This window comes from Neovison vison, chromosome 3, assembly GCF_020171115.1.
Source record: "Neovison vison isolate M4711 chromosome 3, ASM_NN_V1, whole genome shotgun sequence".
NCBI classification, from domain to species: domain Eukaryota; kingdom Metazoa; phylum Chordata; class Mammalia; order Carnivora; family Mustelidae; genus Neogale; species Neogale vison.
Window position 1 is genome coordinate 215,989,286 of NC_058093.1, and position 17,481 is coordinate 216,006,766.

Genomic DNA, 17,481 nt, shown 5'->3' on the forward strand with positions numbered 1-17,481 from the left:
AATTCACTGAGCCACCCAGATGCCCCTGGTATATCATTTTTAGAGAAATTTCTATTTAATTCCCTTGCCCATTTTTTTTTTAAAGATTTTATTTATTTATCTGACAGTCAGAGATCACCAGTAGACAGAGAGGCAGGCAGAGAGAGAGAGAGGAGGAAGCAGGCTCCCTGTGGAGCAGACAGCCCGACGCGGGGCTCGATCCCAGGACCCCGAGATCATGACCTGAGCTGAAGTCAGAGGCTTTAACCCACTGAGCCACCCAGGTGCCCCCCCTTGCCCATTTTTAAAAAGTTTTTATTTAAGTAATCTCTCCACCCAATGTGAGGCTCGGACTCACATCTGTGAGATAGAGTCACATGCTCTTCAGTCTGAGCCAGTCAGGCACCTGCTTTGCCCAGTTTTAAATAGAGTTGTCTTTTTATTCTTCTGATATAAGAGGTCTTTATATATTGTGGATACAAGTCCCTTATTACATATATGAGTTAAAAATATTTTCTCCCATTACGTGGTTTGTCTGTTTACTTTCCTGATGGTATCCTTTGAAGGACAAAAGTTTTTAATTTGATGAAATCCTGTTTTAATTAAATTTTATTAAATTCTATTGATTAACATATAGTGTATTATTTGCAGTGGTAGAGTTCAGTGATTCATCTGTCTTCTATAATACCCAGTGCTCATTATATCCCATGCCCTCCTTAATGTCCATCACCCAGTTACTCCATCCCCCTACTCCCCTTCCTTCCAGCATCCCTTAGTTTGTTTCCTGTGATTAAGAGTCTCTTATGGGCACCTGGGTGGCTCAGTGGGTTAAAGCCTCTGCCTTCGGCTCAGGTCATGATCCCAGGGTACTGGGATCGAGTCCCGTATTGGGCTCTCTGCTCAGCGGGTCACCTGTTTCCTCCTCTCTCTCTGCCTGCCTCTCTGCCTGCTTGTGATCTCTGTCTGTCAAATAAATAAATAAAAATCTTTAAAAAAATTAAAAAAAAAAAGAGTCTCTTATGGTTTGTCTTCCTCTTTGATTTAGTTTTGTTTTATTTCCCCACCCCCATGCTCTTCTGTTGTTTCTTAAATTCCACATATGAGTGAAATCATATAATAATTGTCATTGATTGGCATTTTGATTAACATAAATACCCTCTAGTTCTGTCCAGGTCATTGCAAATGTCAAGATTTCAGTTTTTGATGGCTTAGTAATATTCCACACCACATCTTCTTTATCCATTCATCTGTTGATGATATCTGAGCTCTTTCCATAGTTTCACTATTGTGGAGATTGCTATAAATATTGGGGTGCAGGTGCCCCTTTAGATCACCAGATTCGGATCTTTGGGATAAATCCCTAGTAATGCAATTGCTGAGTCATAGGGTAGCTCTATTTTCAACCTTTTGAGGAAACTCCGTACTTTGTTCTAGAGTTGCTGTACCAGCCTACGTTCAACTAACAGTTGTAAGGGGGTTCCTTTGCTGAAAATCCTGTTCATTTTTCTTTTGTCATTATTCCTTTTGATATGTTGTCTCAAAAACCTTTGTTTCTGTTTTTTTAAAAAGAAGACTTACAGTTAGCTCTTACATTTAGTTTTACGATCTATTTTGAGGTTGGTTTTGTTTTTGTTTTTGTTTTTGTTTTTGTTTTTGTTTTTAAATATGCTGTGAGTAGGGGTCCAACCTCAGTTTTTTGATGTGGATGTTCAGTTGTTCCAACATTTGTTGAAAAGACATACCTGCTTCCCACTTAATTATTTTGCTATTCTGGCTGAAAACCAATCGACCATTAGTGTATGGGTTTATTTTTGGACTCTGAATTGTATTCTATTGATCTGTGGTTCTGTCTTTATGAAAGTACCACACTCTTGATTACTGTAGCTTTGCAGTAAGTTTTGAAATCAGTGTGACATTTTCATTTCTTCTTTTTTCTTTTTCAAGATTGTTTTGGCTCTTCTGAGTCTTTTGCATTTCCCTATGAATTTTAATTTGTGAAAAAGCCAGCTGGGATTTTGATAAATCAGTATCAGGGATCTTGTCATCTTAATAATATTAAATCTTATCCATAAACATGGGATGTATATATTTACTTAGGTCTTTTTTAATTGCTTCAGCAATGTATTCAGTATAATTCAGTGTTTTCAGTATGAAAGTCTTGCATTTTTTTTCCTGGAAATTTATTCCTAAGTATTTCATCCTTTTTAATGCTAGTGTACATAGAATTGCTTATTTCATTTTCGGAGTGTTTATTGCTAGTGTATAGAAATGTAATTGATTTTTTTAAAAGATTTTATTTATTTATATGACAGCCAGAGATCACAAGTAGGCAGAGAGGAAGCAGGCTCCTCTCGCTGAGCAGAGGGCCCGATCTGGGATCATGACCTGAGCTGAAGGCAGAGGCTTTAACCCACTGAGCCACCCAGACACCCCTAATTGATGTTATATAATTGATCTTATATTGTTTATTATAATAAACAGCTATTATATATAAACAAATATAATTCCTCAGGATTTTCTGTATACAAAATCATGTCCTCTCCAATATAGTTTTACTTCTTTTTTTCCCCAGTCTGAATGCTATTTTACTTTTTTTTTTTTTTTTCACTTGCATGATTACCCAGTTTAACAACGTTCAGGATAATGTTGAATCAGAAGGGTAGAAGTGGACATCCTTGTCTTATTCCTGATCTTAGAGGAGAAGCTTTCAGTCTTTTTGCCATGAATTGTAATGCTAGCTATGGGTCTTTTACAGATATCCCTTGTCAGAGAAAGTTTCCTTCTTCCAATTATTGAGTGTGGTTTTTATCCCCTGACCCCAAAACGGTGCTCAGTTTTGTCCACCGCCTTTTTTGTGGACAGATGTGGGTTTTTTGGTCCTTCATTCTATTGAAATGGTATAATGTTGATTGATTTTCATATAATGAACCAACTTTGCATTTCTTACATAAGTCTCACTTGGTCATAGTGTATAGCCCTTCTTCTAGGTTTTTAAGATTTTTTTTAAGATTTTATTATTATTATTATTATTTATTTGACAGAGAGATCACCAGTAGGCAGAGAGGCAGGCAGGGAGAGAGGGAAGCAGGCTCCCTGCTGAGCAGAGGGCCCAATGCGGGGCTCAATCCCAGAAGCCTGAGATCATGACCTGAGCTGAAGGCAGAGGCTCAACCCACTGAGCCACCCAGGCACCCCTCTTATAGGTTTTTAAATTGTGTTTTGTTTTTTGATTTTTGCCCTTATTGATAAAAGATATTGGTGTCTGGGTTTTTTTTTGTTTTTTTGTTAGTTTTGTGTGTGATATGTTTGTTTAATTTTGACATAAATAGTACTGGTCTCATAGAATGAGCTGGAAAGTTGTCTCTCCTCATCTGATTTTTAGAGTTACTGAAAGTTTAGTGCTAATTCTTCTTGAATTGTTTTGATAAAATTTACGAGGATGGTCATCTGATCTTGGATTTCTCTTTTGGGAATTATTTTTTAATTTTTAAATTTTTATTAACATATAATGTATTAATTTCCCCAGGGGTACAAGTCTGTGAATCTTCGGGCTTACACATTTCATAGCATTCATATCACACACCCTCCCCAATGTCCATAACCCAGCCACCCTCTCCATACCCTCCCTCTCCCCAGCAACCCTCAGTTTGTTTTGTGATATAAAGAGTCTCTTATGTTTTTTCTCCCTCCCAATCCCATCTTGTTTCATTTTTTTCCTTCCCTACCCCTCAAACCCCCTACCCTGTCTCTCAGTTTCCTCATATCAGGGAGATCATATGATAATTGTCTTTCTCTGATTGACATATTTCGCTCAGCATAATACCTTCTAGTTTCATCCACGTCATTGCAAATGGCAAGATTTCATTTCTTTTGATGGCTGCATAGTATTCCATTGTATATGTATGTATGTATGTGTATATGTGTGTATATATATACTTCTTTATCCATTCATCTGTTGATGGACATCTAGGTTCTTTCTATAGTTTGGCTATTGTGGACATTGCTGCTATGAACATTCAGGTGCATGTGCCCCTTTGGATCACTACATTTGTATCGTTAGGGTATATACCCAGTAGTGCAGTTGTTGGGTTGTAGGGTAGCTCTATTTTCAACTTTTTGAGGAACCTCCATGCTGTTTTCCAGAGTGGCAGCGGTTCAACCTGCATCCCACCAGAAACGTAGGAAGGTTCTTTTTTCTATGCATCCTCACTGACATCTGTCATTTCCTGACTTGTTAATTTTAGCCATTCTGACTGGTGTGAGGTGGTATCTCTTTGTGGTTTTGATTTGTATTTCCCTGATGCCGAATGATGTGGAGTACTTTTTCATGTGTCTGTTGGCTATCTGGATGTCTTCTTTGAAGAAATATCTGTTCATGTCCTCTGCCCATTTCTTGACTGGATTATTTGTTCTTTTGGTGTTGAGTTTGATAAGTTCTTTATAGATTCTGGATACTAGCCCTTTATCTGATATATCATTTGCAAATATCTTCCATTCTGTCAGTTGTCGTTTGGTTTTGTTGACTGTTTCCTTTGCTTTGCAAAAGATTTTGATCTTGATGAAGTCCCAATAGTTCATTTTTGCCCTTGCTTCCTTTGCCTTTGGCAATGTTTCTAGGAAGAAGTTGCTGTGGCTGAGGTCAAAGAGGTTGCTTCCTGTGGTCTCCTCAAGGATTTTAATGGATTCCTGTCTCACATTGAGGTCTTTCATCCATTTTGAGTCTATTTTCGTGTGTAGTCTAAGGAAATGGTCCAGTTTCATTCTTCTGCATATGGCTGTCCAATTTGTTGACACCATTTGTTGAAAAGACTGTCTTTTTTCCATTGGACATTCCTTCCTGTTTGTCGAAGATTAGTTGACCATAGAGTTGAGGGTCTATTTTTGGGCTCTCTATTCTGTTCCATTGATCTATGTGTCTGTTTTTGTGCCAGTACCGTACTGTTTTAATGATTACAGCTTTTTTTTTTTTTTAAAGATTTTTGATTTTTAATTTGACAGACAGACCACAAGTAGGCAGAGAGGCAGGCAGAGAGAAAGGAGGAAGCAGGCTCCCTGCTGAGCAGAGAGCCTGATGCAGGGCTCGATCTCAGGATTCTGGGATCATGACCTGAGCCGAAGGCAGAGGACCTAACCCACTGAGCCACCCAGGCGCCCTTGATTACAGCTTTTTTTTTTTTTTTTTTTTTAAAGATTTTATTTATTTATTTGACAGACAGAGATCACAAGCAGGCAGAGAGGCAGGCAGGCAGAGAGAGGAGGAAGCAGGCTCCCCGCTGAGCAGAGAGCCCGATGTGGGACTCGATCCCAGGACCCTGAGATCATGACCTGAGCCGAAGGCAGCGGCTTAACCCACTGAGCCACCCAGGCGCCCTGATTACAGCTTTTTAATAGAAGTTGAAGTCTGGAATTGTGAAGCCACCAACTTTGGCTTTCTTTTTCAACATTCTGCTGGCTATTTGGAGTCTTTTCTGGTTCCATATAAATTTAAGGTTATTTGTTCCATTTCTTTGAAAAAAAAATGATGGTATTTTGATAGGAATTGCATGAAATGTGTAGATTGCTTTAGATAACATAGGCATTTCATAATATTTGTTCTTCCAGTCCATGAGCATGGAACATTTTTCCATTTCTTTGTGTCTTCCTCAATTTCTTTCATGAGTAATTTGCAGTTTTCTTTCTTTCTTCCTTCTTTTTTTTTTTTTTAAGATTTTATTTATTTATTTCAGAGACAGAGACCAAAAGTATGCAGAGAGGCAGGCAGAGAGAGGAGCAAGCGAAGTAGGCTCTCCGCTAAGCAGAGAGCCCAATGTGGGGCTCAATCCCAGGACCCTGGGATCCTGACCTGAGCTGAAGGCAGAGGCTTTAACCCACTGAACCACCCAGGTGCCCCATTCATAGTTTTCTGAGTACAGACTTTTTGCCTCTTTGGTTAGATTTATTCCTAGGTATCTTACGGTTCTGGATGCAATTGTAAATGGGATTGACTCCTTAATTTCTCTTTCTTCTGTCTTGTTGTTGGTGTATAGACATGAAGCTTATTTCTGTGCATTGATTTTATATCCTGACACTTTACTGAATTCCTGTATGAGTTTTAGCAGTTTTGGAGTGGAGTCTTTTGGATTTTCTACGTTAAGTATCATCATCTGCAAAGAGTGAGAGTTTGACTTCTTCTTTGCTGATTTAGATGCCTTGTATTTCTTTTTGTTGTCTGATTGTTGAGTCTAGGAATTCTAGTACTATGTTGAATACCAGTAGTGATATTGGGTAACCTTGACATGTTCCTGACCTTGGGGGAAAAGCTCAGTTTTTTCACGAGTGTGAATGATACTTGCTGTGGGTTTTTAATAGATGGGTTTTATGATTTTGAGGTATGTACCCTCTACCCCTACACTTGTTTTTTTTTTTTTTTTAAAGATTTTATTTATTTATTTGATAGACAGAGATTACAGGTAGTCAGAGAGGCAGGCAGGGAGAGAGGAGGAAGCAGGCTCCCTGCAGAGAGCCCGATGCAGGGCTTGATTCCAGGACCCTGAGACCATGGCCTGAGCCCAAGGCAGAGGCTCTAACCCACTGAGCCACCCAGGCACCCCCCTATACTTTGAAGAGTTTTGATCAAGAAAGGATGCTGTACTTTGTCAAATGCTTTTTCAGCATCTACTGAGATTACCAGATGGTTCTTGTTCTTACATTTATTAATGTATTTTGTCACATTGATTGACTTGCAGATGTTGAACCAAACCTTGCAGCCCAGAAATAAATCCCAGTTGGTCATGGTGAATAATTCTTTTAATGTACTCTTGGATCCTAATGGCTAGTATTTTGGTGGGAATTTTCACATCTGTGTTTATCAAGGATATTGGTCTGTAATTCTCCTTTTTGATGGCGTCTTTGTTTTTGGGATCAAGGTAATGCTGGCCTCATAAGATGAGTTTGGAAGTTTTCCTTCCATTTCTATTTTTTGGAACAGTTTCAGGAGAATAGGTATTATTTCTTCTTTAAATGTTTGGTAGCATTCCCCTGGGAAGCCGTCTGGCTCTGGGCTCTTGTTTGTTGGGAGATTTTTTATGACTCTTCAGTCTCCTTACTGGTTATGGGTCTGTTCAGGTTTTCTATTTCTTCCTGGTTCAGTTTTGGTAGTTCATACATCTCTAGGACATTTCTTCCAGATTGTCAAATTTGCTGGCATATAGTTGCTCATAGTATGTTCTTATAATTGTTTGTATTTCTTTGGTGTTGGTTGTGATCTCTCCTCTTTCATTCATGATTTTATTGATTGGGGTCCTTTCTCTTTTCTTTTTGATAAGTCTGGCCAGGGGTTTATCAATCTTATTAATTCTTTCAAAGAACTGCCTCCTAGTTTTGTTGATTTGTTCTACTGTTCTTTTGATTTCTATTTCATTGATTTCTTCTCTGATCTTTATGACTTCTCTTCTTCTGCTGGGTTTAGGCTTTCTTTGCTGTTCTTTCTCCAGCTTCTTTAGGTGTTCGGTTAGGTTGTGTTTTTGAGACCTTTCTTGTTTCTTGAGAGAGGCTTGTATTCCTGTATACTTTCCTTTCAGGTTTGCCTTTGCAGTGTCCCACAGTTATTGAACAGTTGTGTTTTCATTTTCACTTGTTTCCATGAATTTTTTCAATTCTGCTTTAATTTCCTGGTTGACCCATTCATTCTTTAGTAGGATGCTCTTTAGCCTCCCATGTATTTAGGTTCTTTCCAAGTTTCCTTTTGTGATTGAGTTCTAGCTTCAGAACATTTGGTTTGAAATATGCAGGGAATGACCCCTCTCTTGGTACCAGTCGAGACCTGATTTGTGACCCAGGATGTGATATATTCTGGAGAATGTTCCATGTGCACTAGAGAAGAACGTATATTCTGTTGTTTTGGGATGGAATGTCCTGAATATATCTGTGGTGTCCATCTGCTCCAATGTGTCATTTAAGGCCTTTATTTTTAGTCATCTTTTGCTTGGATTATCTGTCCATTTCAGTGAGGAAGGTGTTAAAGTCCCCTACTATTATTGTATTATTGTTGATGTGTTTCTTTGATTTTGTTATTAATTGGTTTATATAGGTGGCTGCTCCCATGTTAGGGGCATAGATATAGAAAATTGTTATATCTTCCTGTTGAACAGACCCTTTGCGTATGGTATAGAGTCCTTCCTCGTCTCTTATTATAGTCTTTGGCTTAAAATCTAAACTATCTGATGTAAGGGTTGCCACCCCAGCTTTCTTTTGATGTCCATTAGCATGGTAAATTGTTTTCCACCCCCTCACTTTAAATCTGGAGGTGTCTTTGGGTCTGAAATGAGTTTCTTATAGAACGCATATTGATGGGTCTTGTTTTTGTTTTTGTTTTTAAATCCATTCTCCTTCCATGTGTTTTTTGATTGGGGTACTTAGCCCATTTACATTCATGGTAACTATTGAAACATATGAATTTAGTGCCATTGTATTGCCTGTAAGGTGACTGTTAACTGTATGTTGTCTCTGTACCTTCCTTGTCTACTACTATTAGGCTCTCTCTTTTCTTAGAGGACCCCTCTCAATATTTCCTGTAGGGCTGGTTTGGTGTTTGCAAATTCTTTTAATTTTTGTTTGTCCTGGAAGCTTTTTATCTCTTCTTCTATTTTCAATGGTAGCCTAGCTAGATATAGTATTCTCTTTTTTTTTGAAAGATTTTATTTATTTATTTGACAGACAGAGATCACAAGTAGGCAGAGAGGCAGGCAGAGAGAGAGGAGGAAGCAGACTTCCTGCCGAGCAGAGAGCCCGATGCGGAGCTCGAACCCAGGACCATGGGATCATGACCTGAGCCAAAGGTAGAGGCTTTAACCCATTGAGCCACCCACTTACCCTATGGATATAGTATTCTTGGCTGCATATTTTTCTCATTTAGTGCTCTGAATTTATCATGCCAGTTCTTTCTGGTCTAACAGGTCTCTGTGGATAAGTCTGCTGCCAATCTAATATTCCTGCCATTGTATGTTACTTCTTGTCCCAAGCTGCTTTTATGATTTTCTCTTTGTCCCTAAGACTTGTAGGTTTTACTAATATATGACCTGTGGACCTATTTTTATTGATTTTGAGGGGGGTTCTCTGTGCCTGAACCCCTGAATTTTCATGCTCATTCCCTTTGTCATATTAGGGAAATTCTCTACTGTAATTCTATCCAGTATACCTTCTGCCCCTCTCTGTTTTTCTTTTTCTGGAATCCCATTTATTCTAGTATTGTTTCCTCTTACGGTTTCACTTATCTCTCGAATTCTCCCCTTGTGGTCCAGCAGTTGTTTGTCTTTCTTTTGCTCAGCTTCTTTATTCTCTGTCATTTCGTGTTCTACATCACTAATTCTCTCTTCTGCTTCATTTATCCTAGCAGTAAGAGCTTCCGTTTTTTATTGCACCTCATTAGTAGCTTTTTAAAATTTCAATTTGGTTAGATTTTAGTTCTTTTATTTCTTTAGAAAGGGATTGTATTTCTCCAGAAAGGGTTTCTCTAATCTCTTCCCTGCCTTTTTCAAACCTAGCTAGCACCTTGAAAATTGTCATTCTGAACTCTAGTTCTGACATATTACCAGTGTCCTTATTGATTAGGTCCTTAGCTGTTGGTACTGCATCTTGTTCTTTTTTTTATGGTGAGTTTCTCTGCCTTGTCATTTTGTCCAGATAAGAATATATGAACGAGAGAATCATACACTAAAAGGGTGGCAAAGACCCCAGAAAAATGTATGCTAACCAAATCAGAAGAGACCCAAAACTGGGGGGGAGAAGAAAGGAGGAAAAAAGAAAAAAAAATACATATACATACGTATACATACATATACATGTATGTATGTATGTGTGTGTGTGTGTGTGTGTGTGTATATATATATATATATATATATATATATATGATCTCAGACTGGTGAAAAGAACAGAGCCACCCACTTGGGTCTATTCTGGTCTCTTAGAAGAAACTACCTCCCAAAATTTTAAAGAAAGAAAAACATATATATACACAAAAATAATAGTAAACACGATGAAGGGATGGAATATGACTGTAAAGATGAAAATTTAAAAAAAATATATAAAAAAGGAATGATAAGCTGGTTGGAAAAAGGAAAAAAAAAAAAGAAAAAAGAATGTGCTCAGGCTGGAGACTAGAAAAAGCCATGTGCTAGATTTAGAGTTTATTTTGATCTGTTGGAAGAAATTGTATCCCAAAATTTTAACAAAGATAAAAAAACCTATATGTATACAAAAAATAAGGTTAAATACAATGAAGGGATAAAATATGACTATAACAATGAAGGCTAAGTGGGGTTGGAGCCCTCGCAGGGACAGTGTGGTCTCAAGTATGTATAATTGACATAAATGTAAGTTTCAGGTATATAGTATGATTTGGTGTTTGTTTAAATTGTGAAATGCCCACAATAAGTTTAGTCAACATCTGTCACCATGCATAATTTTTTTTTGTCTTGAGATAAGAACTTTTAAGATCTACTTTCCTAGCAACTTTCAAATATACACTGCAGTATTATTAACGAGAGTCATCATGTTGTGCATTACATCTCCATGACATTTATTTTATAACTGGAAGTTTGTACCTTTTGATCCCCTTTATCCATTTTACCCTTCTATCTTGCCTCTGGAAATCACCAGTCTGTTCTCTTTATCTATGAGCTTATTGTTATTTATGATTCCACATATCAGTGAGATCATATAATATTTGTCTTTCTGTGTTTGACTTATTTCACTTAACATAATGCTCTCAGGTCCATCATGTTGCAGATGGAATGATTTCATATTTTTTCTGGCTGAATGATATTCCATTATTTGTATATTCCAGATTTTCTTTATCCACCAATCAGTGGACACTTAGGTTATTTTGATACCTTGGCTACTGTAAATAATGCAGCAGTGAACAGTGAGGCGCCTTTATTCCCTTTATGGTTGAATAATATTCCACTGTTTGTATATACCACAGTTTGTTTACTTATCCATTGATGGACATTTGTATTATTTTTACCATTAAGTTCTTGTGAATCATGTTACTCTAAACATGTATGTACATTACATGTAGTTGTCTGAGTACCTGTTTTTGGTTCTATCGGGCAATACTTATAAGTGGACTCTTGGGTCATAATGATAATTCAGTGTTTAAGTTTTTGAGGAAATGCCATAGTGTTTTCCACAGAAATCCTCTGATTTTCCTCTGATTTTTAATCCTCTGATTAAGCCTTTGATTAATTTCTGGGATGAAAAAGCCCAATTTTGACTATTTCTGCTGTTGTTCTCTTTGCTTTTATGAAGGAGGGAATATTTGTAGTTTCTTATTTTACCATTCCCTATGACCTTACCTTGTTGGCATTTAAAAAATTAACATTGTCCTTTTTTCCTTTTTTTTTTTTCCAGTCATCTTTTTTGTGGTTCTCTGCAGCCCCTGTTTAAATCATTCACCATTCACCTGATATTTCCACCTTTCTAAATCCTCAGTCTTAGAGAAAGAACTTGCTTCTGAACTAACAGGCCACTTTTAGGTTGAATTGCCATCCTGCTCATCTCTACTTTGTGAATTCTTCTACGATCCTGCTCTTGGGAGCAAAGGACAAGAGAAAATGGTTGAAAGTGACTGACAATAGTCCTCCTGAGTCCTAGGATTATAGGGTTCTCATATTTGCTGTAATAGTACACTTTAGTGGCTCCCTGACTTAAAGAAAATTGTGTGTTCGTCAGGTTTGAATGTTTCCTGCTTCTTCCCTCAGCCCACTTTCCTCTGTTAAATTTATTTCTAACTCCTAGATAATCATTTCCCTTTCACAAATATTTAAGACTTGTGTGCCATGACTACTCTAGGAATTTTGGAGAAATCAATGAACAAAACAGACAAAAACAAACAAAACAAGCTAAAAAATGAAACAGAGCTTCTCCAGTGGAAAGAACTGACAGTCCAGTGGAGAAAGAAAGGTCTATAAACATTATATGTGTATACACACACACATATAATATATAATACATATATAATATAATTGTGTAATAATAATGTAAATATAATACATTTTTCGGTGATGTTATGAAATTAGGAAGAATCTAATAGAGCAATAGGATTGAATAGGATTGAATGTTGGGTGGGTAGGAATGTTGTAATTTTAGATTGGATGATCAGGGCAAGTCTTATGGTAAAGGTAAGTTCAGATATGGTGTTAAAGGAGATAGAAGTGTTAGCCATGGAGACATCTGGGAGAAAAGAATTTCATGCAGAGCCTAAAGGGAACAACAGGGAAGACACTGTGGCTGGATTGCAGGGAATGAGTGTTAGAATAATGGAAAAAGAAGTCAGAGAGTTAGAAAAAGTTAAAATGGTAATGAGGTTCTATAAATTGCTTTTCCTTAGTCCAGTCTACAGAAATAATCCTGTCTTTTGAAAGAACAACCTTGGTTTAATAGTTTTTCCCATTTCAGACTCCCAGGCTAGATTAGACCCCATTTTTATACTCCTCTACCATCTTGAGCTTATTTATGAACAAATATTTATTAAAAAAATTGTGAAAACATTTTGTTTTTCTTAGTTGTCCTAAGGTGAATATAAATGTTTAATGTAGTTTTAAGGATCCTGTGAAGCTCTCATTTCTCCCAAGGATGTGTTTAATGGGCATTAAATCCTAAGGCAGCAAATGTGTGGGGTTAATGGAAGAGAAGGGAGGGAGAGTAGTGGGAATGAGACATGAGGTGCTATGGTTGGGGAAGGAGTGAAGGGATAGGGATAGGGATTTGCAGGAGTGGTATAGGGGGTGAAAAGAGTCAGAGGCAAGGGGAGATTGTGAGGATAGATATCAAAGGAGTCCGGTTAGCCTGCTTTCAGGAAGCCACTCAAGAAAGACTGATGCCTGAAGAAAAGCTGGTGTGTAGCTGTAAAAAAGCCCCATGAAGGGGTTAGGGGGATAGGAGAAGAATAAATGAAACAAGATGGGATCGGTTGGGAGACAAACCATAAGTGACTCTTAATCTCACCAAACAAACTGAGGGTTGCTGGGGGGAGTTGGGTCAGGAGCGGGGGTGGGGAAGGGTGGGGTGGGGGGGTGTTATGGACATTGGGGAGGGTATGTGCTATGGTGAGTGCTGTGAAGAGTGTAAACCTGGTAAGTCACAGACCTGTACCCCTGGGGTTAAAAACACATTATATGTTTATTTAAAAAAAAAAAAAAAGCCCCATGAAGAAGGCTGTTGTTTAAATGCATAGGAATAACCTGGGAGATGAATTATCATTCCCTGCCATCTTAGCTATCTTTGGCATGAAATCTCATTAACTCCTTCCACAGCCCTTGGCAGTTTCATTGATAGGGGATACGAAGTGGTTTTGAGGATTAACTCCTTAGATCTACTAAGTCTTTGACATGTCCAACCTCATGACCCAAGGTATCTTAAGATTCTGGTAAATTGTAGAAAATAAAGGTACCAGAAGAGAAGTGATAAGAAAATTCCCATGATCTGGGGCACCTGGGTGGCTCAGAGGGTTAAGCTTCTGCCTTTGGCTCAAGTCATGATCTCAGGGTCCTGGGATCCAGCCCCACATCGACCTAAAGTTAATCGGTATGGTCAACAGCTATAAAATCCTACTAAGGGGTTCCTGGGTGGCTTAGTTGGTTAATCAGCTGCCTTCTGCTCAGGTCATGATCCCAGGATTCTGGGATCCAGCCCCACATTGGCCTCCTTGCTCAGCAGCGAGTCTGCTTCTCCACTACCTGCCACTCCCCCAACAAGCTTGTGCCTGTTCAGTCTCTCTCTCTCTCAAATAAATAAAATCTTTAATAAAATAAAACAAAATAAAATCCTACCAAGATCAGCTGTGTAAAAAGTCCTACAATGTTCCTGGAACCCAGTTTATTTTTATTCTTTTTTAACAACAGAATTTGTTCTCATAGTTTTGGAGGCTGGAAAATTCAAGATCAAGGTGCTAGCTGATTTGCCTTGCTTCCTTCAGACCTGTAGAATGCCACATTCTTACTGTGTCTTCACATAGTAGGTGGGAGACAGAGAAGAAGCAAGCTCTCTGATATCTCTTCTTGGTACTAATCCCATCATGAGGGTTCCACTCTCATGAATTTATCTAAATCTACCTAGATGGGAACCCAAAGTTTCCCAAAGTTTCATCTCCAGATACTATCATACTGGGAGTTAAGGCTTCAGCATACATATTTTGAAGGGACACAGTTTGGTCCATAGCATAACTTAAAATGTATTCTTTAAAATTGGGGGAGTCATTTAACATGTAGGAATAGTTGAATGATATAATTACAGAGGTGTTTTAAGATTCATCTAGTGAAAAAAAAAAAAAGATTCATCTAATGATCTAGTGGTGGTATGCAGTTGAGCCATCAGTATGCACTGAGCCATCCACGTGCCCCAGAATATTAATAATGTCAATTTAGAATTATTTCTTGAGAGGGGTATTAGAGCATCATGTAGAATTACCTAGAAGACAGTTACTAGAAATGCGGAAGTTGATACTCAGGAGATTAGATTAGGGTAGAAGTTCTCCCGTAGAACATTTTTGATGGCACATGTAGGGGATTTCTACTAGCATCTCCTAAGCAGAGTCAGGGATACTGCTACAAATCTTAAATGCACCCAGCACCACCCCCCTACAACAAAGAATTATCTGGTCCAGACATGTCTGTGGTGCTTATGTTGGGAAACAATGGACTAGGTGGCATCATTCTGGAGTTAGATGATGAAGTTGTATATAGACAGACCAAACCAATTTCTGTGACTCTTAAAGAACAGTGTTTTCAGATGTGCCTTGTATGTTTTCTTGCATTACATATCTCCTAATTATGTACTTGATCTTCGTTTTAAGAAGGTTGTAAATCGGGGTGCCTGGGTGGCTCAGTGGGTTAAGCCTCTGCCTTCAGCTCGGGTCATGATCCCAGGGTCTTGGGATCGAGCCCCACATCGGGCTCTCTGCCCAGCAGGGAGCCTGCTTCTCCCTCTCTATCTGTCTGCCTCTCTGCCTACTTCTGCCTACTTGTGATTTCTCTCTCTGTCAAATGAATAAATAAATAATCTTTAAAAAAAAAAGGTTGTAAATCACTCTTCATGGCATACTAGACTGTAAACTTCATGAATTCACTACTTTCTACTTAGTGCTTGGTAGTATCATATTATTGTTGGCCAAGCAATTATAGTTGTGAGACAAGTGATGAAAATAAGAAATAACTTTTCTTCTTCTTCTTTTTATTTTTAAGATTTTGTTTAGTTGACAGAGAGAGATCACAAGCAGTCAGAGAGGCAAACAGAGAGAGAGGAAGGGAAGCAGGCTCCCTGCTGAGCAGAGAGTCTAATATGGGGATATGGGGCTGGATCCCAGGACTCTGAGATCATGACCTGAGCTGAAGGCAGAGGCTTTAACCCACTAAGCTACCCAGGGGCCCCAACTTTTCTTATTTTCAAAAAATTTCTTTTTTGACTTACTTTGAAGTTGGTATACATCTCAGGATTAAATATCTATGTGTTCCCAAATTATATGCTGATATGCTAATTAAACTAATTTGCGGTACATGACACGTATTTGATGCCACTTTAATTTTTTTTTTAATTCTTATTTTTTATAAACATATATTTTTATCCCCAGGGGTGCAGGTCTGTGACTTGCCAGGTTTACACACTTCACAGCACTCACCCACCATAGCACATACCCTTCCCAATGTCTATAACCCCACCTCCCTGTCCCACCCCCCCTCCCCCCAGCAACCCTCAGTTTGTTTTGTGAGATTATGAGTCACTTATGGTTTGTCTACCTCCCAATCCCATCTTGTTTCATTTATTCTTCTCCTACCCCCTTAACTCCTCATGTTGCATCACCACTTCCTCATATCAGGGAGATCATATGACAGCTGTCTTTCTCTGATTGACTTATTTCACTAAGCATGATACCCTCTAGTTCCAGCCACGTCATCGCAAATGGCAAGATTTCATTTCTTTTGATGATGCCACTTTAATTTTTATAGATGGGGTTTGAAGGGTCTATATGGGATTACAATGAAATCTGATGTTAGGTTTTCAGAAACTGGTGAGTTATGATCCATAATTTAAAGTACCTACATCTTTCTAGCCTAAAACAAATGTTTTTCAAACCTTTAGTAGTGAGCCATCGATGAGTCATAATTGATTAGAATAAGTATCCATGTAGTGAAGCACTTGTTATTTATATGTTTATATAGTGAGATTCCATATTAAATGTTGTTGTTGTTTTTACTATGGTTGTGATAAAAATGTTTTAAAAAGCTAGAAGCTTTCAGTCCTTCATAGGGCTACAGAATATCTGTTATGGACAAGGTTCTAAGCAAATCATAGAAAATACAAATTAAAGGAGTACAGTCTATTCTACAAATACATTTTCTTATTAATGAAAGTTACTGTTAATTCATACTATTAACAGATTCTTTATTTGTTGAGCTCCCATATTGTGCCAGGCACTCTTTGTGCTGGGGATACAGCAGTCAACAAAAGATAATCTCTGTCCTTTGACGTTTACATTTTACGGAATAGACAGTAGACAATAATCAAGTAGATAAAATTTATAATGCGTTAGGTGGTGATAAGGACTTGAAGGTTGAGGGGAAGGGAAGAGAGATTGGCAATGTGAATTAGCAGTTGTTTGGAGTATTTGAGAACCTCCTTGAGAAGAGTTGCAACAGAAGTCTGAAGATGGTGAGGATTCACCTCTGCAGGTATCTGGATGGTCAGCATTCATATTAGAAGAACAGCAAATACAGGGCTCTAAGCAAGTAAAGTGATTAATGTGTTCAAGGAATTGCAAGACAGTTTGGTTAGAATGAAGTGGATGGGGGGAGGAGTAGGACATGCTGCAAGGCAGTATGTAGGCTTGGAAGCATGGTCTCATAGGTACTGAAGATATTAGAAGCACTTGGCCTTTTACTGAGTGAATGAGAAAGCCATTGGAGGGTTTTGAGCTCAGCAGTGATATGTGATTTGACAGAATTACTTTGCCTGCCATGTGGAAATGAGATGGAGGTGGGCTGAGGGAGGCAGTTCTGTTGGATTTAAGTGGGAAAGTCAGGATTAGAAGGAGAAATTTAGGAGACAGTGGACTATAATGAAGGCCTTGAGTTGGTGTGAGATTATCAAGAGAGTTTGTTCTCAATTTGCTAGGCATGTGCTAAGCACTTGACATTGAAGTATGCTGTTTGTTGACAGTTGTTAGGTACTCTTACTCTGTTCTTTGAATTTGACTCTTCTTTTCTATATTAATATTTATGAAATTATGAATCAATTGAGGTATATACATTTACTATAAAATTTTCTTTAATTCAGCTACAAAATAAGGTACCATTGAATTCTTGGTGGTTTTTGAAAAAGAGTTATTACTTTAAGTCTAAGAAGTAAGGGGTTTCACCTTTAAGATAAAACACATTTAACAATGTTTATTGTTAAATGTGTTTTATCTTAAAGGTGAAACCCCTTACTTCTTAGACTTAAATTTACCCCAAGGATACAGATGTCGTGAAA

At 38.0% G+C, this 17,481-nt stretch overlaps 2 protein-coding genes across 6 annotated transcripts in view; one reads left to right on the forward strand and one right to left on the reverse strand.

Moving 5' to 3' along the window:
• Positions 1–17,481, reverse strand: part of LOC122903652 (immunoglobulin lambda-1 light chain-like) — a 1,198,107-nt gene that overhangs the window by 879,134 nt on the left and 301,492 nt on the right. The gene's annotated exons all lie outside the window — the stretch shown is intronic.
• Positions 1–17,481, forward strand: part of ZNF280B (zinc finger protein 280B) — a 30,900-nt gene that overhangs the window by 7,636 nt on the left and 5,783 nt on the right. The gene's annotated exons all lie outside the window — the stretch shown is intronic.